The following is a 12,139-nucleotide window of genomic DNA, read 5'->3' on the forward strand; positions in this document are numbered from 1 at the left end:
TGCTTGATTATTGGTTGTGATATTTCGTGTTGTTTTGGTAATTGAATTTTGTTTTTTTGTTAAAAAAAATATTATTATAATCTTTTCTCTTTTATTCTATCATTTTAATAATTGATGTTTTATTTGTAATAAAATTCATTTTAGTTTATGTATGCTATTAATTTCATGTTACTTTGTAATTTCTTTTAAATTCATCCACATATTTTAATGTTTATATCCTGTTTTTTAGGAATTCGTTTATTTTATGTGTCATATAAATTATTAAGCATATATTAAATATTTATATTTAATCTACATACATTATTAAAGCCATGTTATTTTTATACATATAACTTTTTAGTAAATTTGTATTTAACTGTTTTTTAGTTTCATTAAGTGTATAGTTTATGATAAAATTAAGTTAATTTTATAATTCATATTTTTATTCCATGTTATTTTAACACTCAATTATTTAAAAAGTGTCTTCACATGTATATAACTCATATTAAATTATTTTACTATAGTCCACATTATTGATTTCATATTAATATTCTTTTATGTACATATATTTTTCTTTAAAAATTATTTATGCGTATAATGCGTTTCTTCTAAAAATAATATTTTAAATCATACAATTTATTTATTGTGTACGCTTTCATATTTTATTATCCTTATGTATGTATTATTTATATGTGCCATCAAACTAAATCAATTTGTTACATGTAAAATTATGTTATATGTCATTTGTTTCAAAATTCCCTTTATAAATATAGTTTTATAAATATACATCACTAAATTTTGGTATTTTATAAGTATAGTTTTTTATCTTTTGCGTACATGATTATATTTTTAAAATTTGTTACATGTATAATTTATATATTTATTTAATTTTTCATACATTATTAATTTCATGCTATAATTATTCCCAAAATCTATTTATATACATGTTTTATGAATTTATTATATACATTATATCTTATTATGTGTTTTATTATTCTTTTATGTTTTATATATTATTTAAGCTATCATGCATATTGTTAATTTTTAAATCAATTTGTGTTTAAAATATTTTGCATATTATTTGATTCAAATGTTTTATTTCACTAATTATATTCCTAGTTTTTATGTAAATCAATCTACTCATATAGTATGTATATTATGTATTCATTAATTCGTAATTATTATAAAACTGTCTTACACTACATCTTTTGCTAATTTCCGCTTTATTTTGTACATGTTTTGTGGGTTGTTTTACATTTATTGTTGTGGTATATTATTTAGTCACTGTTTTATCAATTTTTCTCCATTCATGATTAAGAATTTGGTTGCATTTTACTTAGAATCGTTGTACATAATTATTGGATTCATTAAATTGTGGCTTATTGTATCATATTTGTCGAAACCACTTTTTAAAATTTTAAATTTAATAAAAACGGGGAATCGACTTTTTGAAAAACGAAAATGTGGAGTCGCCACCGATCTTTTTGTTTTGGTGTGATCGGATCACCTAAGAATTTGGTTATTTTATTCTCACTACGCCCAAAATTGGTACCAAATCAATTAAATGTTGTCCTTATGTAAAATGTTTTTGAAATGTGGTTCCTTTTCGATAACATTTGAATAACCCGAGTTGGTTATCAAAATTCTCTTGCTTAAGAGGAATATAGCACCACATCCAGCACGATAGGACATGATCCTTTATGCCCTCGAAAACATGATTAATTCTGACTTCCAAAAATTTGTAAGTTGAAAACTGCAAAAGGATGCCCAATTATTTAGTCCAACGAGAAAATCGAAACCCAGCACAGTAGGGCACGATTCCTCGAATTTCTAGATGTCAGACATTGCCTTATTTTAGAATTTAGAGAGTATGAGTGAAGTTCTAAAGGAATATTCGATTGTTTTGAGCGAACGGAGAATTGCAACCCAGCACGATAGGGCACGATTCCCGAATTGTCAAACATCGAGTATTACCTTTGTTTTAAAGAGTTTTTAGAAAACATGAATGAAATTCTAAAGGGACATTCGATTATTTTGAGCAAACGAGAAATTGCAACCCAGCACGTTAGGGCACGATTCCGCGAATTGTCAAATATTGAACATCGCATTTGTTTTAAAAGATTTTTAGAAGACATGAGTGAAATTTTGAAGGGATATTCGATTATTTTGAGCAAACGGGAAATTGCAACCCAGCACGTTAGGGCAAGATTTCGCGAATTGCCAAATATCGAATCTCACCTTCGTTTTAAAGAATTTTTAAACGAATAATTATAAAAATAGCTTAAAACATATTGATGCGACTCGAAATAAGACGAAATTTGTAACAGCCTAATTTTCAGTGGTGTCGGAACAGTGATTCGAGATCACTAAATCTGACAAATGAGTAGGAAATATTATTAATTTAGTGAGTATAAGTTAAATGTGAAGTTAGGAAAAATTTTGAAATAGTGAATAGTGTACTAAAAATAAATACTAAAATAATTAGAATAGAAAACGAGGTATCGAGACCTCAGAAATTTTAAATCCAGCCATAAATATTTTTATAAATATTTATGGAGTGTTAATAAGTTAGTATTAAAGTTTCGTCAAGAAATTTTAAAGTTCTGATAGTTAATTGAACAAAAAGGACTAAATTGTATCAAATGTAAAATTATGGGAAATGATTAAATAGCTTAAATGATAAAAGAAAGAGGGTTTAAAAGGAAAATAGACCTAAGGTCTATTTGGGCTGGACGGCAAGAGCATGAAATCAGCAAGAAAATAAGGAGAATTAAGAGCAAAATTGGAAAATTGCAAAATTTACTTAATAAAGCTAGGACTAAAGTGGAATTATCTAGATTTCTCTTTATTTTTCTGCATTCTCATCAGAAAAAACGCCATGGAAGAGTTACCTTAAGCTGGTTTTTCATATTTTTACTTCAAGTAAGTTCAATTCTTGATTATTTCTTGAAATTTTTGTGTTTTTATGACTTTTACAACTAGGTCCACTTGTTGAATTCATTAGTTTTTGATTCTATGAAAGAAATTGAAAGTTTATATGAATATGTGCTGGAATTATATGTTGATTTGACATGGAATTAGAGCTTCAAATTGTTTATATGCTGATTTTTTTGAAAGAATTGAATAGAAAGTGAATGTTTGGGACCTAATTGTAAAAAAGTTTGAATTTAGAGTTTTATGTGGAAATTATGAATTTCAATAGTTATGAAATAACTTATAATTTCTAGGAAAAGTATTAATTTAGAAAATTATCTTAATTGAGGGGTTAATTGAGCAAAGACTGAATTGTATGAATTGTGAAATTTGGGGCAAAATAGAAATTAACATTTTGCACTAAAATTTTTTGGACAACAGCAGTAGTCTAACTTTGAAAAATCACCAAAAATTGTATAAATGGAATTAGAGGATTAATAAAATATGAAATTAAAGCTTATTGAGTCTAGTTTCTTATAGAAGAAATGATGTAGCAATGGAATTGTAAATCATGAGATATGATGAATTTTGTGAGACAAAGTCAGAATGATTTCGGGTTCCCCTGTTCTGACTTTGTAAAATCATAAAAAAATGGATAAAAATAATTATGGAATTAAATTTATATATTTAGAATCCTGAATGAGTCTATTTTCAATAGAAACAAGCGAGGACATCATTCAAATCCTGTACGAGAAGATAATTAATTTTTAGTGAAGAAGGGTCGGAACTGTCAGGCAGCAGAACAGGGGAGACTTCAATGAATAAACTGTATTAATTGGCCCAACCAAAAATTATGAAATTTTTATGGTAAGAATACATATGAGTCTAGTTTCTGGGAAAATTTATGGATCTTAATTTGGAGTTCTGTAGCTCAAGATAAAAATAATTTAGTGACTATGACACAGATGGGCAGCTTGAATATTCACATAAGTAGATAGTGAAAATTATGGATAATGTTACCTACAAGTGTGTTGTTTATACTAATGATGTGGATGGAGAGGAGGAGGAGGAAAAATATACATATATATATATGAATGACTCGTGTATAAATTGATCACATGCCCGATTATAATCGATAAGTGTTGAATTAGAAATAATATAATGATTTATTTGGAATATTTATTATGAAATTATGATTATCATTATGATACAAAAATTGAACTTGTGAGTTTATATGGCTAAAATTTTAGTGATTATTTGTTAATTTTATGAATTTCATGATGTGTTATTTCATATGTATTGATGATAAAATCGTGAATAATGTAAAAGCATGAAAATTGAATAAATGATCAAATTGAGCATTTCAGCTCAGTGACAAGATGAATTGAAAGGAAAAGACCATGGTTGGACCATGGCAACAAGTGATAAGTGATAGCTTCGGCTACACTTATCTGATCAAGGAAAAGTGAAAGTGATAAGTGATAGCTTCGGCTACACTTATCTGATCAATGACAAATGACAAGTGAAAAGTGGTAGCTCCGGCTACCTAATCAGTGAAAAGTGGTAGCTCCGGCTACCTGATCAGTGAAAAGTGGTAGTACCGGCTACCTGATTAGTGAATAGTGGTAGCTTCGGCTACAACTGACAAGTGATTTCCGTACAGGACCATATCTGAGATATGGCATCGGTGTGATATATGCTACTGTATAAGACTATATCTGGGATATGGCATCAGTGAGATATGTGATTCGTGTAAGACCATAGCTGGGTTATGGCATCGATATGTGATATGTGATTACGTGTAAGACCATAGCTGGGCTATGGCATCGATATATGAATATGTGTAAGATCATAGCTGGGCTATGACATCATTATGTGAAGATGTGTAAGACCATAGTTGAACTATGGCATCGAGAAAATGAAGTACTCAATTCCGTAAGATGTTCACTAATTTGAAGAAGTTTGGTAAGTATTACATGGAATTATACGACATAAAGAAATACGAGTTGATGAAACATGAGCATAAAACTTGGTTGATGAATGAGTTCATTTGTGATTATATATGTCTACGCCTTGAGTGTAATATCTGTATGAATTGGTATTCCAAATGAGTTAATGAGAAAACTTCTAGTATGAAATAATCTGAGTTTGAAATGAAATATCATGAAAATGTACTTGAAATACATTGGTATGTCTTGTATATGCTATTTGACTTCATAAATGTAGAAAGTAAATGTATGTGGAAATATGAGATGATGATATCTATACATGGAATTTATTGATGAATATGTACATCCAAATTTATATGATAGATTTTAGTGAACATTGAAATTGGGCTCAATAAGTGATTTGGCAATTTAAATTGTGATTGGTAGGAAGAGTTAATGAATTGCATATTTATGAATTGTTACACGTATTTGTCTGAAATACGAGGAAGTGATGGTAATTGATACATGGAAATATGAAACTATGATATATATAAAAATATGGAATATGTTTGATAAATGTGTTCATTCATAATTATGGAATTATGTACCTCATGTGTACTATTTGCATAAAAATGATATTTCAAATACTTTGGTGAATAAAGCTTAAATATGAAATAGTATGAAATCGAAACAAATTGTTATGAAAATGTATTTAAATTATCTGTAAGTGTTTCGTGCTTCTCGATAATGCCTCATACTTTATTCCGGCGACGGATACGGGTAGGGGGTGTTACAAAATTAATCATAAAAATTTGGATTTTATAAAACCGCATTTCATAAACCAAGTGGAAAACAATGATACGGGGTAATATGTGTACGCATAAAATACGACAATGGAAGAGTGGAGGCAATACAATCTATTTAACCAACTAACAAACACTTACAACTAAGTATAACTAACTTGGAAATATAACTCAATTTCAATCTTGCATGGAGAATAATTAACATGACAATAAAAAACAATGAATAAATAAATAATGCAACGATAACATGCTTGGCATAATGTAATATGACTACTACTAGATACACAAAACAAAATGCAAATCAAAGAAGTAATATGGTATAAAATTATTTTAAGATAACGACGAATAAATGGACACATGAAATGTAGGTTGTCAAATTTGTATATAAAAAAAAACTAGGGATAGATATATAGTTTTTTGAAATGGATATTATAGAATGAAAGTTTGAATCGAATTGCATGCAAAATATTTTAAACACAAATACATTTAAAAGTTGACAAAGTACATGATAATTTAAATACTATATAATACAAAAGAATAACAAAGATATATGACAAGACACAAAATAGATTTAAAGAAACATATGTACATGTATATAAAAATAGTATTTAAATGTGAAATTTTAAGTCAATACAATATATAGTAGAATATGTTCAAAGGAAATTATATGTAGATAAAATAATATCATATTAATGATATGCATGAAATAAAAATAACTTTGTTATAAAATACGTGGGTCTAGTAATGTACAGATTAATATATATATATATATATACATGCCAATGCTCATATATGATATTTAAATGATATATAAAACATGTAGTTTCCTTTTAAACAACAAATATGTATAAAAACATGTGAATAAATGCAAAAGAAGTTGTATGTACAAAATAATATAAGATTAATAGCATATAAACTAAAATGAATTTTATTACAAATTAAATATATAAAACAGTATACAAAATGTTGAAATAATATTACAAAATCAGATTTACAATAATGAAGTTGCAATTACCAAAGTTGTTTAAAAAGTAAAAATAATTAATTAAGAGCAAAAAGGGCTATAAAACAAAAAGACTTAATCAAAATTAAACTAAAACAAAAGGGGAAAATTAGGAAATAAAACAATAATAACGAAAAGGACCCATATGCCATGCGCGCAAGTGCAAAGGGACTAAAACTGGTAATATGCCAAATCCCAAAGTGCTGCGTTTAGGCGCAGATTTAATTGCAAATGAGCACAAATCGCGAGTTTAAATTAAAAACAAATGAAACAAGAATGCGGGCTGATTGAGATGAGGCGCAAAAGGGGAAGGATCCAGCTTGCAAATAACCCCTCACCATGAAAACGCGCGAGTCCCAGGGGTGACAAACCGGATCGGGTCGGGCCTTGGCTACACGGCACCGTTTTAGAGCTATAGAGGCATGCTCAAACGGCAGCGTTTTTGAATCGCTATAAAGGCTCATTTAAGCCTGTCACCCGAACCCTAGCCTTCCCTTTCCCCCTGTAGCCGAACCTAAATCCCTCTTTCAAGCATCAAACCGCCATCAAGAATGGCGCCTCATGCTTTCGGCTTCGATTCGTCACTCTTTGGCCTCAAAAGCCCCCCTTTTAACTTCGATTTTGGCGAAGCAAGAAAGGATCGACGGTGGATTCACGAGGTAAAGTTTCTGTTTTTCCTTTTTCTTCTATTTAGATGCAAAGAATGAAAAAGAAAATCAAATGGAGCAGATCGAGAGAGAAAAAAACGTAATAAACCCCAGAGATTCAAAGCAGAAAATCACATTGCTCTGTTTTTTTTGCTTTCTATTGCTTCTGTATGCGTGTAACCCTTTACAAAGACTAAAATTCTGGCTTTATAATCGAAAATGGTAGAAATAAATAAATAAAAATACAAAATTCTTTCTTTACTTTCGCATTGGGTATGTGCTGCTATTGTTTTGTCATTTGTTTGCTTTCACAGGTACAGGTGCGTTGGCGCTCGGGTACAGGTTTGGGCTGGCGTACGGAGGCGCGTGTGCGTGGCTGCTGGAGGGTACGGAGGCCAGGGCCGAGGCTTGGCTGCGGCGCGAGAGAGAGAACCCTAGGTTTCTGTTTGTTCTAAAATTTTTTGGGCTATTTGGGCAGATGTAATTTTGGGGTTGGGTCTAGATTTAGTTATTGGGTCTTGGGTTTTAATATTAGTTTGGGCTTGTAATAGGTATTAGCTCGTAAGAAGACATTAAATGGACTGTGGGTTTTTTTCTATTTATTTATTTATTTGTTTTTGGTTTGTTTGTAACGGGTCGGACAAATTGGCCTGTTTACAATATTATTTCCTGTTCATTAATCCTTTTCTATGTAAATGTTTCGATACAATACATTAAGTTTTCTACCTATTTTAAAACAAATAAATGTGTTTTGAGCGAATTTTCAATTTTCCTTATTATTCAAAAATTCTGAAATAAGACAATATCCAATATGTGGGAATTCGAGAAATCGTGCTCAATCGTGCTGGATATGATTTTTCGGTGAACTAAATATTTGGATAACCTTTTATAATTTTAGTGTACGAGTTTTCAAAAATCAAAAATCAATCGTATTTTTAAAGGTATAAAGGATCGTATCCAATCGTGCTGAGTATGATGTTGCATATCTTTGAGACGAGGGAATTTTGACAGTTAACTTAAACTATTTACACATTTTGAAGAATCAGGCTTTGAAAGATTTTTTTTCTTTAAAAATCTTTGATATAGGGATAGCATCAAGTCAATATGGTACCAATTTTTTTTTGGCCGTGATGAGGGTGCTCACCCTTCCTCATGCGTAACCAACTCCCGAACCCATTTGATTTTTGATTTTATGTAAACCAAAATTATTTTTAATGGAACAAAACATTTTAATAGGTAGCCCAATCACACTTAAACCAAAAGATTGGTGGCGACTCCACATTTTTATTTTCAAAAGTCGATCCCCATTGTTTTCAAAATAAAAAGGGTTTCGACACCTATGATACTTAATTGATTTGTTAGCTAGTTAAATACTCGTCTTAGTAAGTTTTGATTCCCCTAGACCAAGTACGTGGGCCACATTGGATATTTAAAAATTTTAGGTACCAAATTGAAAATTTTGCTAAATTACATGGGGCACATTTGAGATTTTGGATTCTCTATTCTGTCAAAACTCGTGTCATATTGGGATCACAAATAGCCACCAATAGTGGCCATTTGGAGCTAAAAATTATCTCGAGATTCTCAAATTGCCATGAATAGTGACAATTTAGTGTTAAATTTATTAAAATTGTTGTTTTATATTAATTTGGTAAACAATTCTAAACTAAATAATTTATTTTTAAAATATTTACAAATTAAATTATATTATTATAAAGGTTTTTTATATCTAAAATCAATAAAAATGTATACAATAAAATTTAAATCTAAAATATTATAAGTTTTAAACTTTTAAATAAACTAATAATTGATAAAGGTTATGGCAGGGAGTGGCAGTGCTTTGAGTTGGGGGCTAAAGTAGTAAGTGTGAATGACCCCATCATTCCAACAACAACAACAAGAAGCATGCCTGCTTGTGAGTCAGACAGTAGCAGAACACCGAAAAATAGATGAATTGGAAAGGACCTAAATTTCCTAGGCAAACATTACTTGATTTCCCAACCTACTCCCTCTGCTATGCTAAACCCTAAACGTAATAATAATAATAATAATAATTGGACCTACAATTATTTGTTTGTGTTTGTCTCCATCCCAGTTGCATGCACCCCAAATCATTTACTTAACATCTTTTCTCACTCTGTCCTCCACTGCACATTCACGATTTTGTCACTATTTAACCACGTTCTCCCAACAATTTCCTGGAAAACAGCTATTTTTTTGTACTTAAATATAATGATTTTCAATATTATTTTTCATCCATAATTTTTTAAAGATATTTTAATATTTATGAATGGAGAGTTTAGGGAAGATGTTAACATTGTGACAATTTATCATGTCCAGTTTGAATCAAGATAATTATTGTAAAATGATTATAACATTTAGACATTTATGAGTATTAAATTTTTTGGAAAATATTTAAAATGTAAAGAATAATATTATAATGATAAAGAATAACATTTAAATTTATTTCGATATTTGTAAGTGCCGAGTTCTATTTAAAAACTCTATTAAAAGCTTAATTTTAAAACCTAGGCATTAAAACTTTCTACTATAGCCAACCAACATGCCTAAGTATCTCGGAATTATAATTTCCAAGCATATTATAGTGATTGCTTGCTTATTAAGATTTGAACAAGGACACGATGTTTAGGATACAACAACATTAGAATACTCTCTTATTGTTCAATTTTGCAACAATATGGGTTTAAACTTGTTTGTCAACAAAATCATCTTTAATTAATGAAAGTCGGTTTCTACCACACTAGCTGAATTAAGAAAGTTACGTTTTCATCTCTCATATGACAAAACAACAATAATACTAGAAGATGCAGCAATGATATATTTTTTGCGGAGATTTAATGCACCATCAAATGATCAATGATATATTTTATTTTCTGTTGTATTACTTAAACTAGATAAGTTTATATATTAATGTTATGGATTCAATTGAATTTAATTCCTACAATTCATTTTCCTTTTATTTGGTTTCGGTTTTAATACCTATGTGATACAAAATTTGAAAAATAGTGAGGTACGTAGTTGATTGATTCAAGCGGCTAATATAATCATCTATGTATGTCTCATGCCTTGTCAATACCACCACAATTAAAAAGAGCTAGAGTGTAGGCGTGTAAAAACCTTAACTCATTTCTCTAATCCCTAACATTCAACTATTTAGTGACATTTGTTGATTCCAATAAATATATGAACTCACCAAATACAAAAACACTCCCTTTTAAACTATTTTATACAATCAATTTTATTACGTGTAAAAGGAGATTTGAAAAAATTGCAAGAAATTTCATGTAGGGTTGTATGAATGGTGTTAGTAAAATGGGGAGAGATTTGTCAACTAGTGGCAAGGCTTTTACAATGAAGATTGGTTTCCAATCAATCTGTAAAGTTGAGGCCTTTTGGGTAAAGGTCCTACAAAGTAAGTATATTGTTTTGGAGGCATGCCCATCAAATATCGATAAGACAAGCTACTCATTTATATGGAGATCTTTAATGAGTGTATGGGATAGCTTGAAGGAGTGCATTGGGTGATGAAGTGACAAATAAATTTTTTATTGATACTTTAGATTTTTGAGATTGGCTTGTTTAAAGCCCTTGTCACCAACTATTTGGATAGATGGATAGGGTGCTTGTGGAGATAGGGAGAAATTGGAAATGGAGTAATCTCGCTAGTGTTCTTGACCAGGTCTCTGAAACTCTACCTCCGAATGCTTCCGATGGACCGGACTAACGAATAAAGAGATGGTTGGCAAGGGGCATTTGATGCATACAATTTTGTTACTCGTGATAATTGGCAAAGACAGGACAAGTTATGGTCGAAAATATCAAAGTATGCCAATTGAGTATATGTGGGGATACAAAGGAAACTGTGATGCATGTGTTGCAAGACTACTATATGGCTAAATTAACTTGGCTGAAGGTGGTGCCGCCTCAAGCCTAACACAGCCTTTTTTTTTCCACTCCTTTTGCAAAATTGGGTAATGGAAAATGCTTACAGTTGTTATATTGATCATGTTTACTCAACTTAGAGAGAGTGTCTTGTGATTGGTTTTAGCTTAAAATAGCTCCAATTTCTACCAAAAACAATATATCACCCTCATGTGGATTTAATTATTAGCCCAAACACTAAATGATAAATTTAATTTAATTATTATCTTGAAGGATTAAATGAAAATTTGAATTAAGAAAGAAAAAAATATTAAAAAAATAAAGATTAAAATAATTGTAATAAAAAGGATATATTATTTTACGGACTTTTCTTACCACATCATCTATGTTCCTTTTCCACAACATTTCAACAAATTTTTTTTCATGTCATTGACATATAATTTTGGTATTTTTTTTACTCTTAACCCCGAACCTCAAACATTGAATCTTGATCTCAAATTCGAACCCTAAATCTCGAACCTTCAACCGTAAACCCCAAACTCAAACCTCAAGCCCGAAATCTCAACCTGAATTTAAACCCTGAACTCAAACCATGAATCTCAAACCCAAATCTTAAATCACGAACCCCAAGTTTAAGATTTTAGAATTAAGGTTTAGGGTTCCAAATTTAGAATTTAGGTTCGATGTTTGAGTTTAGAGTTTTGAATTTATCAAAATTGTATCAATCATATGAAAATTTACTGAAATATCATTAAATAATTAGAAATAGACTATAAATAATGTGATAGAAAATATTCATAAAATAATTTATTAGAAAGATAAAAGATATAAAATACAACCTTGGTGCTTGCAAAATATCTAAAAACCTTGAATCCCACACGGTTTAGAAGTTCCAAACCTGTCGCCAATATCATATGAAGCAGACAAAAGGAGGTGTGTTGAAAAGATGACGATGTTAACTTC

At 29.9% G+C, this 12,139-nt stretch overlaps 1 long non-coding RNA gene across 1 annotated transcript; it reads left to right on the top strand.

Moving 5' to 3' along the window:
• Positions 1-6,700: 6,700 nt before the first annotated feature.
• LOC107894820 (uncharacterized) lies at positions 6,701-7,953 on the top strand. Its single transcript, XR_001683268.2, has 2 exons — positions 6,701-7,285; positions 7,588-7,953. It is a non-coding gene; the product is annotated as an uncharacterized lncRNA (long non-coding RNA).
• The last annotated feature ends 4,186 nt before the right edge of the window (positions 7,954-12,139 follow it).

This window comes from Gossypium hirsutum, chromosome A13 (assembly GCF_007990345.1).
Source record: "Gossypium hirsutum isolate 1008001.06 chromosome A13, Gossypium_hirsutum_v2.1, whole genome shotgun sequence".
NCBI classification, from domain to species: domain Eukaryota; kingdom Viridiplantae; phylum Streptophyta; class Magnoliopsida; order Malvales; family Malvaceae; genus Gossypium; species Gossypium hirsutum.